This window comes from Vombatus ursinus, unplaced genomic scaffold (assembly GCF_900497805.2).
Source record: "Vombatus ursinus unplaced genomic scaffold, bare-nosed wombat genome assembly UNPS02005459.1, whole genome shotgun sequence".
NCBI classification, from domain to species: Eukaryota; Metazoa; Chordata; class Mammalia; order Diprotodontia; family Vombatidae; genus Vombatus; species Vombatus ursinus.
This window is the reverse complement of record NW_020945237.1, coordinates 5,608,629-5,625,090: the sequence shown is the minus strand read 5'-3', so window position 1 is coordinate 5,625,090 and position 16,462 is coordinate 5,608,629. Positions and strand designations below refer to the sequence as shown.

The 16,462-nt window shown below is 41.0% G+C and overlaps 1 protein-coding gene and 1 pseudogene across 2 annotated transcripts in view; one reads left to right on the top strand and one right to left on the bottom strand.

The window, feature by feature from the left end:
* STEAP4 (STEAP4 metalloreductase) overlaps positions 1–10,735 on the bottom strand; it is a 33,937-nt gene extending 23,202 nt beyond the window's left edge. The window contains exon 1 of one of the 2 annotated variants that reach the window (XM_027847891.1): positions 10,599–10,735. The gene's annotated coding sequence lies outside the window, so the exon portion shown is untranslated. Of the gene's footprint in view, positions 1–4,855; positions 4,940–10,598 lie in introns of those variants that run through there. The other variant, XM_027847893.1, reaches the window with a different exon arrangement.
* On the top strand, positions 5,402–7,208 carry LOC114032562 (annotated as a pseudogene).
* Positions 10,736–16,462: the final 5,727 nt, after the last annotated feature.

The following is a 16,462-nucleotide window of genomic DNA, read 5'->3' as shown; positions in this document are numbered from 1 at the left end:
CAGGTCAGGGATTCATTTACTATACTATCAACTCTTGCTTGTGGGAAATGAAGGCATCTGCAAACCACATATACAAGAGAAGAAGTATCTCGAGGGGAGACCATTGTAACTGCCCACATGAGCGCTGTCTGAGAACTCAAGGGCCTTTTGACCCCTTCACTAAGTTTAGTCATTTATTCTATATACTTATCCTCTATGGAGAGGAAAGCAGGATAAAACCAGTCTGTAAGTGAAATAAGTAGCAGTAACAGGGCTCGGACCTTCAGGTCTCTGACAACTTTTCACATCACATTATGTCAATATGATTTAAAACCCAAGCAGTATCATTGCCTTGAGGAATTTTTTTTTTTGTTTTATTTTCATTTATTCCAAATCACTGACTTGCTAACAAGTAAGACTGGTTTCTTTCCACTCGTTTGCATGGTAGTTTTGCCTGCAGACACCCATTTTATATAGTACAAAGCAACCACAGTGTTCCTCCTTCCACCTGGCTGGTATAAACATCCCAGAATACAATTGCTGAGTTGGGCAATTCCGTGGCACACAGAGGCCTAGTCAGTCCATATATACAGGTCATCCAGGAGTTGCCATTTACTACATCTCTACTGGTCATCATCTTTTAAAAGGCTTTCACAGAATCAACAAAAGTTTTTCAGACTGGTACAAAAGTGTTTCAGGCCCTACCAGACTTGGGCTGTGAACAGTTTTCATCTGTCAGTGAGTAACCTTTGATTTCCTCATTGTAGGAACAATCACTACCAAATCATATCCCAACTCATAAATTGTCTTATAGAAATCAGCATGAGATAAATGTAAGAAGTCTTGGACTTGGGCACAAAAAAATCAATTGCATAAGACAGGGGAAACATAGATAGAAAGCAAAGGATCTGTGGGGTTTAGATAATGGCAGGCTCATTGTCAGTGCAAGCCAAAAAATGTTAATGTGATCTTGGATGCATTCAAAGGGGCAGAGCTTCCAGGAAGAGTGAGGTAACAGTCCCACTATACTCTACCCTCTTCATACTTCCTCTGCAGCATGTTAAGTCCTGGGTGCCATGGTTTAAGAAAGACATTAATAGGCCAGAGAGTGTCCACAAGAGACCAACCAACATGGCGGATAGCCATGAGTCCATATTGTGTGAGGATCAGTTAAAAGAATTGCACGCATGTAGCCTGGAGAAGACTTAGTGGGAGAGAACATCATAGCATGTTATGTAGAAGAGGGACTAGTTTTGTTCTACTTGGTTCATAGAAAAGAACCAGAAGTGGGGGGGGTAGTTAGAAGGAAGCCGATTTAGGCTTGATGTCAAGAAGAGTTTCCTAACAATCTGAGCTGTCCAGAAGTGGAAGGAATGGGCTACATTCGTAAGTGCTGGGTTCCCTTACGTTGGAGGGTTCAGGTCATCCAGATGAGATGACCACCTATCAGGTACATCGTAGTAGAGATTCTTTTCATATATGGGTTGGACTAGCTGGCTAACTGATGTTCCTTCCCTACTCTCAAATTACATTAAAAATGAAACCACATAAATACAGGATGGGGCAGATGTGGTTTAGTAGTGCGTCATGTGAAAAGACCCAGTAGAATGTATGCTTGTCGAAGGCACGGGTGGTTTCCTTTTTGTCTTTACATAGGTGCTAGCGCATAGTGAGTGCTTAATAAATGTCTGTTGAATTTTTTTTTAATCTAGAGCTTTTAGTTGACTGAACAATGTTGAGACAACAGTGTGATAGACCTGTCCAAAAAGCTGACGTCCAAACTTAGAGGTCTTTAGCAGATGCCCAGGACAATGTTAGTAACAGCCCTACTCTACTCTCCCCTGACCACAGGAGTGTGTATACCATACTGTATTGTATCCTATAATGGGGAGCTATTGATAGTTTTGAGCAGAGCAGTGACATGCAGACCATACTGGTTTACATATCTTTATATACTTGATATAATTTATGTCTCTATGTAGACATAGATGCCTATAAAATCAGACATGCACATATGTGATAGTTCTATTTTTTCATCGTTTGTTATTCTGAAGTATTAATTATTCCTTGATTTTTAAATTGAAATTCATTTTCTTCCAGGCCAAAACTATACTTGAAATAACACAAGTCACACATAAAAACCATTCCAAATATCTGAGTTGGTTCCATACTCAGGGGGATTATTCAGGAATAGTTCATGCTTAATTAATAAAAAAAAATCTAACTGAAACTCTAGAGAACAGAATCAAACAAATGACTTCAGGAGGGTCAAGTCAGTGTATTTTGCTTTTCATTTCATCTCCTCTATGTCTTCGCACAAGTCCCATCCCCCTTCCCCTTGTATGGAATGCATTTGGTTCCTTGGCCTCACAGAATTCCTAGCTGCTGCTTTTTTTTTTCCCCATCAAAAAGTTTTGTTCATTATGTTTGTTTGTTTGTTTACTAAAATAGAATAGTAAAAAAATAGTTTTACAAATCATTCCCCTCAGAAAACTGTGTCACACTTTCCAACAAATATCCATGACCCTTATGGAATGAGTGGGCATAATCTTAGGCTATTATAAGAATGTGGCCAATAAGTAGACAACATGGCGGCCAAAGTTCCTTGTTTCTCCAGTCCTGGGAGGCCTCAGAGTCCTTTCTCTCTTCATATAGTCCTCTTTGTAACCCAGACCTTTATTGCAAGGACTAGTTTTCCTGAGTCCAAAACGGGCTGTCTTCTTTTCTGCTGGAGGTCGTACTCCTTGAAGCTGTTTCTAGTGTCAAGTGATTGTCTTTCTGTATCAGCGTCTGCCTGGAAAGCATCTCCCTCAGTTTTTCTTCAAGCTCTTTTGTACTGTCTTTGTGACTATTGGAAAGGGTATCTCTCTTCTTGGGTGCTATGGCTGGTGGTAGCTAGGAAGAGGGATGAAATAGCAACCCCCTCCTTCTTCACAAGAGTGATTCCTTTTCAGGGGCCAGGTTCTTCTTTCACTGTTGGCTCCTACCAGACCTGCCTCAGGAATGATTGTCAGACTTATCTTTTGCAGTCATGTCGTGTCAGTCGGTAAATGGTATGGACCTTTCCACTTCAGCAGAAAAAGAAGTGGTTGCAATTTTTCAGAGGATCATTGGGTGTGAATACCTTGTTAATAGAGGAATACTGCTTCGTCTCTGATTTATATCAACTAAAGGCATGGGGAACAAATCTTTCCATTCACTAATAATGGATTAGAAACTGAAATTCTCTAGTAGCTCTTCTCCAGACCTTTTCTCAATCATAATGAAAGAAAAGATAGGAGTAGATAGTCAAAGACATTTGTTTGTTTTTTGTACAAAGGTTCCATTTTTGTTTTCCAGTAGTCAACTTGAGGATGCCAGTCTTACGTGGAGGGTGCCTTTTGGCTAAAAACACATGTTCAGGAAATGAGAACATTAAATTATGGTAGAATTCATTATGTGATAAATGTGTTTTGTTTTTTTTTTAATTCCCACTTGTCCCTGATGGAACTCATTTTCTGTTTTAGCCCATTCCCTCAGCTCAATGAGATTTTCCTGCAGTTGACCCCCATCAACTTGTAGATGCAGCTAGATTTTGTCATTCATTTGGAAATCTCCCCATCTGGGCATGGAAAATAGTCAAAGCAATACATGGGTTCTCCCTCCTGTGGGGTTTTCCCGAATCCAGGGCCACAGCTCCCACTGCACACGGCATGGGGAGTCTGGCTCAAACAAGCCCCACACTATGACCTTTATACAATGCTGACATCTTGACCAAGTGGAGCATTGGGGATAAACTGTCCCACTTGCACCAGAATTTCAGTCTCATTTTCGAATAACAAAGAGTTCATGATGTCATACTGAGCCTGAGAATTTCGGGTGTCATCCAAAAACACCTGGTCACCAGCACTGCTGTTAAACTGTATGTTCTTCAAAAAGGACTGAAGCTGCCACATCTGGTGCTGGCTTTTTCTTTTGTCTTCCTTTCTTCTGACAAAGGGAAAAAAATCCCCTTTGTGGCTTATTTAGTTTCACTTTAGATGAATTTGAATTTTACTTCCCTTGCGCATTAAAAAATCAAAGGTAGCTTTCTCTCTGAATCAGCCCCTTGTAGGCTACTGCTCTGGGGTCCCTTGGTAAAAACTGGGCCTTTTACTTCAAGGAAGCACTCAGAAAACCCTTTCCCTGATTCTCCCTCCAAAACTAACTCCTGGGAGAGTCTCAACCTGCTTTTTCAGTTCCCTTACTTAACAAGCTAATCTTAGAAAACCTCACACAAACGGACACAGAGGCAAATGGAACCCAGCCTTAGTGACCCAGAAAGAGAAAAGTTGAGATTAAAAACTCTTTCCTTCCTTGCTTTAATATCTCACTTAATTTACTCACTTTACCTGATAGCAAGAATCCTTTTGACACACTTCTGCCTGAAAATGCTAAGAATAGGCCCTCTTGAGCAGTCTTACACACTCTACCTTTACTTAAAGAGTTCCTTTCACACACACACAGCTTAATTTATATGTAACCCCAAAAGCCTGAAAAGAAGGATTGTAGCTTTCCAGACTCTCTCACTGAGTATTGGCCCAGATTTCACTATTCGAAACCCTAGTCCTGCAAGGAATTCAGAATATGTTGCTAATGCTTTTGGGGCTCACCAGCATTTGCTTTCTTAAGCTGCATACCCATAATACCCCCAATTTCCCAGGTGGCCCTTTACTGTGTACATATGTTTTCTCTCTCTCATCCCCATGTCACTTACTTCAAAGAATCTTTTTCAAGTAGAGACATCAACCTGATGATTGCCTCCCTGTGAGAGTGAAAATTAGAAAAAAGCTGCAGCACAAACACGAAAAACAGACATATAGACACATATATGCTTACCCAGATAAAATTTACTTACTGATAAAAGGGAGAGTCAGATCATAGCCGGAGTCCTAACAGGGAATTCTCCTTGGGGAGAAACTCTCCACATGGGCCCAATTGAGGGGAGCTCCTTGCTAAGAATCTAGAGTGAAGATGCGGTTGGTTTCCTGGAGCACGTTGTTGTCAGAGTTAACAGTGGCCCTGGGTGAGGTGGGCGAGTGGCCATGCACCTGGAGCTGAGGCTGCAGAGTAAGTAGTGCTCTGAGGCCCGGGCCTCCCAAGGATCCCCTGCAGGGATGTTCAAAAATGAGCACGTGGGGGTGGGGGGCAGGAATTTGTTGAAATCTTAAGTGCCCAGGGCAAAAATCCTGGAGCAAAATGGAAGACCTTTGGCAGTCCATCTGTAATTTGGAAGGAGTTTGATAAAGCAGTTAAAAGTTCTGTCGTTGTCCTTGAAGATTACAGAATTTCAGTTAACAGAGGAGAATAAACAAATTCTTGGTCTGATCCAGTGGTTTCTTGTACTTCAGATTTATGTGCCACTGGGTCAAGACTTCTCTACTGAATTACTGATAACTGATTCAGGGAACATTAAATGAAGATTGTATTTAACAACAGTCCATATAAGGAGCTTTCTGCAACCCCTCTCCATGCAAAAATTCCACTTTTTATGATCAAGTGCAAAATTTGGTGCAATCTATGTATTGACTTGGTAAGCCTTCACCAGTGACATTTTCAAGGGAGCCATATTCTAGTCTGGATGGAATCAGTGTCTCTGCCAAGTGAAATACAAGCTCTGAACAATCTTGACTCTCAAGTCCAAGCCTCCAGATACTGCTGACAGAGATGATATATATGGTGCTCCCTCTACACCAGAGGAGCCTACAGGTATCATTCCTTAAAGCTGCCAGTTAACTACAGATGTACCTCAAGTTACCCAGCTGCTAAGTATGACTAAGCTTCTCCAAACAGAAATGAAATTTGGAGGTCAACCCTTAACATCAACAGAACCAGGTCAGTTTATTAACAGAGGATCAGTCCTGGTGCACAAAACAGTAAGAATCAAAATGTTTCTCACATTGCATGTGGATCCAAGGTACTTGGACCACCTCCACCTTCCAGAAGAATACATAGCATAAGGACATTTGGAGAGACTGTAAAATCCAGAAGTAGCAGAACTTATCAGCAGCCTGCTGTAGAAAAATGTACTAATGGGTCAGAAATGTCAAGCCTACAGTTGTGTGAGTCAGAAGAGCAAGGAGACAAAGAAAATATTCATCTGGAAAAGTAAATTACAGCAGTTAATGCTGATCTCCATATTATGCATCCACATCCCCCTCAAGAACCATCCACAGATAAGAATAATAGTAGATGAAGATTACATCTGGAACAGAGACGCCCAGTAGGAGCTCCTCAAGAACCAGCCCTGATGAAGAGAGGACACCAGCCAAGCTCACCACTGTGTCTCATCAAAGAACAAACATCGCAGTGACATAAAATGTCACTAGTCATCAGTAACCATCTCCTCATCGAACAGATGAGTGGGTATTTCCTGAAAATTACAGAGATCATTTTCATTTGGACCCTAGCAAACAATCCATAACCCTGGAAGATGATTCCTACGATAATTCACACCACTTGCCAGAAAACATCAAAGAAAATGAAAATAGCGGTCAAGGAGAGGAAACCCAAAGTGTTCCAAATGGGATTTTTACATTTTCCTCAAGGCCGAGGTCCTTGCCTCACAGAAGGCGTCAGAGTGTGTGTGCAGAAGGGGGCTCCTTTCTGATGGGTCTAAAGGAGGATGACGGTGGGAAGGGGAGAGGAGCCCAGTTGGAAGATGATTTTTGTGGATTTGACAGCAGCAAATTACCAATCAAGCCAAATGAGTGAATCTGAGCTGCAGATGCTAAGAAGACCACAGATTGAAGAACTGGAAGATGTCCGGGCCTCGTGGTCTGAGTGTGTCTCAGATTGACAATTGTAAGGTCAGCATCAGTAGCAGCAGGGATGATACCACCACGTGGAACTCTTGCCTGCCACCACCTGTCCATCAAGGATATCACTACCAGGAAGAAATGGATCCTCCTTCTCCTTCTAACCCTCAAGATTGGTTAAATGTGTTCAGTCCACCTATTGTCCCCCCTAGCCAGCAGTCTACAGAGCACCTGGATTCCTCAGGAAGTTTGAATGTTCAAGGTGAAGATGACCTAAGTGCTGGAGAGGATGAAGAAGTGTTGTCTCCGTTGTATGATCATGTCTAAACTACTACTTTGATCCCCAGACCAGGAAATACTATGGACTAGCTTAAACTGTTATCCGGGACCCAGCATGCAGCCTCCTCCCCGCAGGACAGTATCTCACGCTTTAGCGCTTTGTTGAGTATTCCCAAAAATGTGTGTGTGCATTGTGTGGTCACACTTTAAATTAGAATAGTTTGGCAGAGAATCAAACATATTTGTAAGTACCACTGAATGTTCAGAAATAGCTACATCGTCATGTTTACAGATTTATATTCATTTAAAACCTTGTGAAGAACTAATATAATGACAGGATCTTAGGATGTTGGGGGCTTTTTCTTATTTGTTCTGTATCAAATAGATGATTTTGTTTATTTCCTATTATAATTCTTATGTAAACCAGTTAAGAGTTATTAATTCATATGTTTTGCAGTGTTAATTTGTAAATGACAGCTTGATATCCAGGAACTGTATTCTTTTCTTACCTGTTAAAATCTATTTGGGCACCTTCTATTTTATTATATATTTGTATTACTAGAAAGAAAATAAAGTATGACAGTCAAAGGAAAAAAAGGATCTAGAGTGGAAAGGCTCTGATCTCTTTGTGTTTAGCCATAACTATTACGATTAAAAAGTTTTGAGAGATGTAGTTTCTGGGTAATTTAAACATTATATTAATAAGGCCAGTAAGTTATTAATAGAAGGATGTCATTTTGCCATCTGTCGCAGACCAAAGACCCCTAGCTTCTTTCAAAGCACAGCACAATTCAGGTGCTACCTCCTGCATGTAGCCTTTCTTGACTCTGTTGTTATTAGCACAGTCTTGTTTTGAAATTGTTTTGTATATGTTGTATTTACTTAATTACCTAATTGACTTAATTTACTAATGTAGATTCCACTCCCCCCAAAAATAGCCTACTAAAAGGCAGGTATGGTTTCATTTTTGTCTTGTATCCCCAGCACCTTTGTATGCCTGGCACTTTATAGGAACTTAATCAATGTATGCTGAATTAAATCAAATCCAAGCTATTTAAAATGTCTGTGAATTCACAGCTTCATTATCCACAGACACATTCTCAGCCTCCGAGGCAGGATAAAATAATACACAACAGTAATTGGTTAGCAAGTGACCTCACTCTGAGCAGTGTGTGGAAGCAGAGAGGTTCCCAAGAAAGTCTTCAATAAGAATAAAGGTTATTGTACAGATTACGATGATGAAGGTATTAAAATGCAACTCAGACACTATCTTCTGAGCCAATTCTTAGTAACCTTTCTCTCAGACTTGCATTCATCTACTTTATATATACATATATATTAACTTTTTATTTATATTGTATTTTTTAAATGAAATAATATTTGTAAATAGTGCCTAGCACAGTGCCTGACACATAGTAGGTGCCATTTAAATTGCTTATTCCTTCCCCTTCCTCTCTTCCCTTCCCCCTTATTTATACTTGTTGAGGTCACCTCCAATGTAAGCTCATTGTGTTTCATACACACAAATCTCCTTTGCATCTACTTGAGTAAAGGCTGTATCTTCTTAGTAAATCTCAGTTCTTTGAGGGCAGAGACTGATTCCTTTTTTTTTTTTATATCTTTCTATCTCTAGTGTTTTGTGTATGTGTGTGTGATTTCATTGGTATGTGAGGAAACTCCCTCTTTCAAAGCCCTTTGGCACCTGCTTTGCAGTTTATAATAGTCTTAAGAAACTTGCCTGGGGCACTGAGACCGTGAATGCCAGAATGAGGTTATAGACTGATATTTGTGGACAATGGAACAAGAAAACAGGTTTTCCTGGACCCTGCAGCTGGCTGTCTCTCTATCCACAAGGTCAAGCTGCCTCTCACATACATGCCTTGGAGAGCACAGGGTTTCAGTGATTATTGAGCTGAGTGTTGTATTTAATTCATTTGAAGAATTCAGTTTGGTTCTAAGCAGAAATCTGGAAGTTTGGTGTCAGGCACTGAACACCTGTAACTGGGAGGGAGCGTTTGGTGACTACCTTCCAAATTGCTTACTGTGATCCTTAGGAAAACTGTAAAAGTTGGCAACCAGGAAAGGCGCTATGCTCCATTACCTGTATGTGCCTGCCATTTGTGACACAGCGTAAATGGCATGAAGCCCTTCGTCCTGTTTCCTATAGTGGGCATGCTTGCTGGGCAGGTGCACCTCCTTCTTGGGAACTGGCTTCCCACACTTCTAAATCACTGCTTTCAGGAAAACTTGGGAGCTTGCAAAAGGCCATATCTCAAGAAAGTTACAGCTTCAAATAAATGTGCCATTTTATAAAATTACCACGACTGTAACAGGAAAAAAAATGTTCTTTCATGTGAGTGACATTTATATCACTGCCATTTAGAGGGGCTTGGAAATTCACATATCAAGGCTGAAGAATGGTTTTGAAAGCTAGAAGTATTCTGTGAATGATAAATGTGATATGCCTCTAAGATACTCTTGGGGGAATGCGTCCCCCTTCCTCCTTACAGCCATATATATATGTATATATATATACATATTATATATATATATCTTATATATTTATATATAATATATAAATCCCCTATAAAATGGAAACTATTATTATGAAAATGTAATTACTCAGCCATGGAAGAGTATTAAATATATATACAGTGTATTTTTACCTGCAAAAAGACTCGAGTCATATGCTTTTCTCAGAAGACAGCTCCCAATTTGCAACCCAGGAAAAATTCTATTTCTAATGGCAATGTCATTTCTGACCCCGGATTAATAAAAAAATAAAACTACTTCTTATCATACTAAAAATCTACCTTATTTCTCTGGGAGGGAAAGTCAATCAGGTATCATAGCAAATCAAGTTAAATTAAGATCAAAGATAAACTCTCCACTGGCTGCACCAGATCTTAATCAAAATGTTCTGTTCTTGGTTGAGGTTATAGTTCATTCCTGCCGTGGGTTCTAAGACTCAGTTTCCTAAATCCTTATGGGGAATCACTGCATTCCCTCCCCGATGGGATCATAGGATCAAAGAACTAGATAAACTCATCGGCTATCAAGGCTAACCTCCCCCTGCCCAGCATTTTATAGGTGAGTGAACTGAGTGAGGTCCACAAAAGTAATTTGTCCAAGGTTACACAGCATGACCGTCCCCCTCCCCCCGCCCCACGGCCTCTCCAATTCTCCAGTTCCAAAATCCTGTCTTTTCTCATGGACCATGTCGGACTCGAGATATTTGCCCCTGTCTGAGAATGTGCCACACCTGGAAACGGTTAACTACCTTCCCCAATCGATCTCCACCCAGGATGTAAGGAGCCAGTGCGCGCTGTGTGAACTGTATGATGTGCCTGGCTGCGCACCGTTTCCAGTAGACGTGCACAGATTCCCTGGTCAGCAACTTTGCAAACCCTTTCCTCGAAGTGCATGGCAACAGGAACTTGGAGGACTCAGGAGAAGAGGAAAATTAGTAAAAGGAGGCAGGACTGGAGTGGGAGTGAGGATGAGGGTGAGGTCCGCAGGGAGAAGCCGCAGCCCAAACAGAGACAGCTACAGTAGCATCCTTACCTGCGAAGAGCCCTGCTTCCAAGTTTGTAACTTTGTTGCAGCAACTTCTGCCGCCGCCGCCGCTGCTGTTTGCAGCTGGCTGGGCCAGCCGGAGGACAGGAGGGACTGGAGCTTCTGCTGATCAGTGCCAGAGCCCCGCTGTCCTCCGGCTTCTTATGGAGAGAGGGAGGGCCGGACTGCCTTTCGCAATTGCCCCACGGGTGAGAAGTGATGAAGAAAGAATTTCCGGGAAGGCTTTCAGTGGGAAATCCCAGGCAGCTTGCTGGACCTGTCCTAGCTAGGACGAGACACGCTGCCCAGTGCTCCTGCAGCCGCTGGACTTGGGGGCTGCCACCGGTATTTTCTCTGGACCCTTGGGGACTCTGTATGTTCTAGAATGTCAGTCAGCAAGCATTAAAGGAAGCTTTCTCTGTGCTAGACACTGTGCTAACCACTGGAGATGCAAAGAAAAGCAAAAACAAAATGAGGTCCCAGCCCTTTAGGCTGGAGAGATGACATGCAAACAACTATGTACTTACAAGACCTTAGAAGTTTGCTGTGTAAATGGGAGGATTTCCTCCCCAGAGGGAGTACTGAGGAGTACTTTAAAATAGGGCTTCCCTAAATCAATACCTCTTTCCTTCACTGATTTTCCACAGGCTTGGGGCAGTCGGGAAAAGTCTGGTTTTTGGTAGTGTTGGCCTCTTGAATACTCCCCTGTTCCAGAATACTCTTTCCCCCTTTGGGTTTTTGTGACACTCTGGGTTTTCCTACCTGTCTGAAGGTTCCTTTCAGACTTAGATTTCCCAGAGCTCAGTCCTGGGTCCTCATCTCTTTCCCCTACACTCTCAGTAATCTTAAAGTCCATTCTCTTATCTCCATGTAGGTAACTTTAAAATATCCAAAGGTCATATCTTTCCTGGACTCAAGTTTGGCATCACCAATGGCCTGCTGGAAATCTTTACCTGAGTGTCTCATAGTCATCTTAGACTCAAACTTCCCATTATACTCCAAAACCCATCACCTTCCTAAACTTGCCTATTTCTGTAGAGGACAATACCATCCTTCTAGTCATCCAAGTCTAGAAACTTAGAGTCATCCCGTTTCTTCAGTCACTCACCTCCACCCATTTCCATCCAGCCAGTTATTAGCTGTGTTGCAGTCTAAGATCCTGTTACTACAGGTCTCTTGCAATCCTGTTTTTCTTTGAACACACACCACCACCAAAGTCCTAGCTTTAATCACTTCACCTGGATGATAATTGGGGAGCTCTGTGGTACAGTGGTAGAGTGCTGGGCCTGGAGTCAAGACAACCCATCTTCTTGAGTTCAGCTCTGGCCTCAAACACTTCCTAGCTGTGAGACCCTGGGCAAATCATTTAACCTTGTTTACCTCAGTTTCCTCATCTGTAAAATGAGCTGGAAGAGGAATGGCAAATCACTCTAGTATCTTTGCCAAGAAAACCCCAAACAGGATCATGAAGAATCAGGACTAAAAAAATGGCTAAACAACTGGGTGATAATAACAAAAACCTCCTAACTGATATCCTGGCTTCCTGTCTCACCCCACTTTAATCTGGCCTCCACAAAACTGGAAGAGATTATCACTAAAACACAGATTTCCTTGTTCAAGAAAATTTGATGGTTTCCTATTGCTACTAGGATAAAATACAGCCTCCTACATTTGATATTTAAAACCCTTCACAGTCTGGCCCCAGCTTCTCTATCCAGGCTGATTTCATATTACTCCCCCTCATACATTCTATTTTTCATCTATACTGACCCACCAGCTATTCCCTATCCATTGCCTTATCTCTGCTGTGTATACTCTCCCTCTTCACCTCTGCTTTTTGAGATCCCTAGCTCCCTAAAGGGCTCAGCTCAGGTGCCATGTGAAGCCTGTCCTGATACCCTCCCTCTCCAATTACAAGTGCCCCTCCCTAGGACTTTGTAATTATTTATCTGTAAACATGTTTCTTCTGATAGAATGGAAACTCCTTGAAGGCAGGGACTTTCTTGTTTTTATCTTTATATCCTGGGGTACTCTGGGAGGACTAGCACTTCTGATAGAAGGGCTTGTGGAGCCCTTTTCAGAGCTGTCCATCTACCTATCACCTGTGGCTCCAAGAAGCCATAGCACACTCATCAGCCACATCCTAGTAAAACCTTGGCAGATGGACAAAACTAGGCTGAGGGTAACCAATAGGCCTCAGACCTGTAGGCGAGTTAGGCCAGTGTCTACCCCGAGCATGTGAAGACATTCCCAGGTGAATTGGGAAGATGAGTGCAATCTGCTCCAAGGGCCATGAAGGCAGCTGAAGCAGGGGCTTTGGGGCACTTAGAGATTGGTCAGACATTGAAGATACCAAGGTCATCCACTTGATCCCAGGTCAATGCTAGTCATCTTGATTTTTTTCCTGCCACTCGACTTGGATGACTTTGGAAGAAAGAGTGAAGTTGATGATTTTGGGAAACTGCCTCACTTAAATCCGATTCACATGCAAGTCAAGGATGCAGAATAAGACATCCGTTTTCAGAAGTGGCTAATGTAGGAATGGGTTTTAATTGATTATATGTGTATATATATGTGCATGTGTGTGCATGCGTGTGTGTGTGTGTGTGTGTGTATGTGTGTATGTATATATATGTTTGTTTGTTACAAGGCTTTTGATTTTCTCTTTTTTTCCAGTTGGGAGTACAGTGAAAAAGAAGGTGAAAGTCAGAGAGGTGAGCTCTGTAGAGATGCCAGAAAGAGAAAAAGGCCATTGAAGAGAATAGAAGGGAACATAGAGAAAAAGCAGGACAGCTTTCAAAGTGATATGTTACATCACTTTGTGATAGAAAGTGAATAGGTTATATTCTTAAAAGCAAAAACAAGCTATACATAATAGAAACTTCATGTCCTCTTTTTACAGTTCTTTTTTTTACTCATTTTATTGGGTGTTTTGTTGAGTTCAGAATAAAAAAAACAAAATAAAACAAAGTAAGGTCATTGAGAAGAGTCGTACATGCTGTATATAATACTACATAAAATATAAAACATACTTATATACCTATATGTACATATATAAATATATATATATATACACATATAGATCTAGATACACATATAATTTCAAAGGAAGGACCTCAAGTGTCATTTGTTTATGGTAGGATCACTAATTTCTCAAAATGTGAGTACTGTACTTGAGGCATAGAAAGAGAAGATCAAATTATTAGACTTGGAAGAAAAACTGAACTTTGTTCTTAGTAAGCTTTGAGGGCATTTCCCTTATTTGTAGGTGAAGAGTTTATCTGGCTTGGACCTTTGATCTCAGCAGAGACCAGCATCCTGTCCCCCAGAGAACAGGGGAAAGTCAAGAGTTCTCTCTCACATACTTCCCCTTAAAGTGAGGGCAATAAGTGCATCCTTCCAGTGACCCTGTAGATGGAGGATGTCACTAGGGATCCTGTTTGGCAGAGAGACCAGATAGAATTTTATTAGAGTAGCTCAGAACCCCATTTTTAAATTCTCACTGTGAGATTGAGGTTCATAGATTTAGAGATAGAAGGGGCCTCTAGGGCCTTCTCGTCCAATCCACTCATCTATGAGATGAGGAAACTGAGGCTCAGTTAAGTTGAGTGACTTGCTGAAAGTCGCACAGAAAGGGAGCTTTGCAGGTAGAAGGATTTGGACTCAAGTGGTCTGACCCAGAGGTATTATTCTTTCCACTGTACCCTGAGTTTCTACAGCTGAAGTTTCTGGGTTAGCAAATACTAACTCAAAAGAAGATTGGGAATTTTAAATTTTGTTTCAGCTAATTCTGATTTTGCTCCTCTTTCTGTACTTCCCTTGCTTGCTCTGCCCAGAAATATGCTGAAGATAAAAACATTTCCCTCCCTCCTGTCAGATCTGAAAGTCCTAATGTGAAGAAGTCTGTGGGGAAGGACTTCCTCCATTCAGCTTCTGGGATTAAGTAATTCCTGGGATCGCTGCCAGCATAGATCAGGAAACAGACCCAAACAGGATTCTGCCTCCTACCTGTCCCCAAAAGGATCCTTGTAAGGGAAATGCTCCAGACACTGGAAATAGTGGAGCCTGTCCGATGTTGGTGGCCATTACCCACAAGATGGTGGTGGTGGTGGTGGTGGTGGTAGGGACTTTAAAAATAGGAATTGTCCCCAACTGCCTCCACATTCTTACTGGAAATTCAAGACAAGGCTAAATGGAAGAGTTGGTGCATGAAACAAACATATTAAGTCACTGCTAATGGTCTCAAGTGGGAGGGGCAGGGAATAGAGACAGTTCTATTTGTATAAATGAATGATGTAGAAATTTAACATTTCTTGAAATGGTGAAAGACTCATTGGTGAGCTTAATATTGTGCTTAGTTTTTTGGGGAAAAACTAACTGTATTCAGGTTAACTCCTTCTTAGTAACTTTATATAAGAAGTTTTTAACCTAGGTTCCACAGACCTCCCCTCCCCCAAGAGGTGAGTGGGTAGATTTCTGAGAGTATCCATGAACTTGGATAAGAAAAAAGTGACATCTTTATTTTCACTAACCTTTAACTGAAATGTAGCATTTCCTTCGTTTCTGAATGTAGGCAACACACATTATTCTGAGAAGGAGTCCATAGACTTCACCGGATTGCCAAAGGGGGTTCATGACACAAAATGAGGTTAAGAACCCCTGCCTTACAGTTTTGCATGGAGCTTGTTCAGAAAAGGCCAAATGCCTCTGACAAAACTTAACCCTGTCTGTACCCCATCCTCTTTTTTATTCAGGTTGCCTTTTCTTTTTAAACTTTCTCAATTTATTCATTCTCAGCTGTCATCCCCTGCATCTGTGCATCCACTCACCTTTTGTGTACTCAGAGTACACTTGCCTGCTTTAATTTAAAAAAAAAGAAAGAAAGAAAGAAAAAAGACTCCATTGTAAACATCATTTATTAAGCTTCAATCTCTTTTCTGGGTTCCTTTGAGAGCCAAAAGGAATGAAAATGTGCTAAATTCCTTTATTTGTGAGAGTGGGAGACCTGTTCATTAAATAATTCAAGATTTGGGAGATGGTAACATCCATTGCATTATGCCAAACAAATTATGGATCCTTGAATGAATCAATCAATCCACACTTATGAAAGGCTTACTATGTGCTAATTACTATGCCAGGTGCTGGAAATGCATAAATGATAAAGTCCCTGCCTTCAAGAAGCTTATATATTTTTTTTAACTTTTTACATTTTCTTTATTATTCTTTATTATTATTTCTCTTGCAGCATGGCTAATGTAGAAATATTCTGTGTGACTGCAAAGGTATAATCCCTCTCAAATTACTTGCCTTGTCAAGGAGAGGGGAGTAAGGAGAAGGGATTTGGAACTCAAACAAAACCCAACATGTTAAAAATTGTTTTTACATGTAATTGAGAAAAAATAAAATTTTTAAAAAGTCTTCTTTCACTAAATCTCAATTTCCCACCTTGTATAATTTTATTCATTTTGCTGAGTAGATTATTCTAGGTTGCAGTCCTACTTACTTTGCTTTACAGAATATCATATTCCAAGTCCTATATCCCTTTATTATGTGATATCTTGAGTGATCCTAACCTAAGAGGCCTGGATTGGGGCTGTAAGATTCCTGGAAGTTTTCGTTTTGGTGTCTTTTTCAGGAGGTGACAATTTTGTCCTCTGGTTCTAAAATATCTGGGTAGTTTTCCTTTATAATTTCATGAAATGTGATGTCTAGGCTCTTTTCTTGATATGGCTTTCAGGTAGTTCAGTAATTCCTAAATGATCTCTCCTCAGTCTATTTTCCATGTCAGTTTTTTTCTATGAGATATTTTACATTTCCTTCTATATTTTCAGTTATCTGACATTATTTTATTGTTTCTTGATGTCTCATGGAGT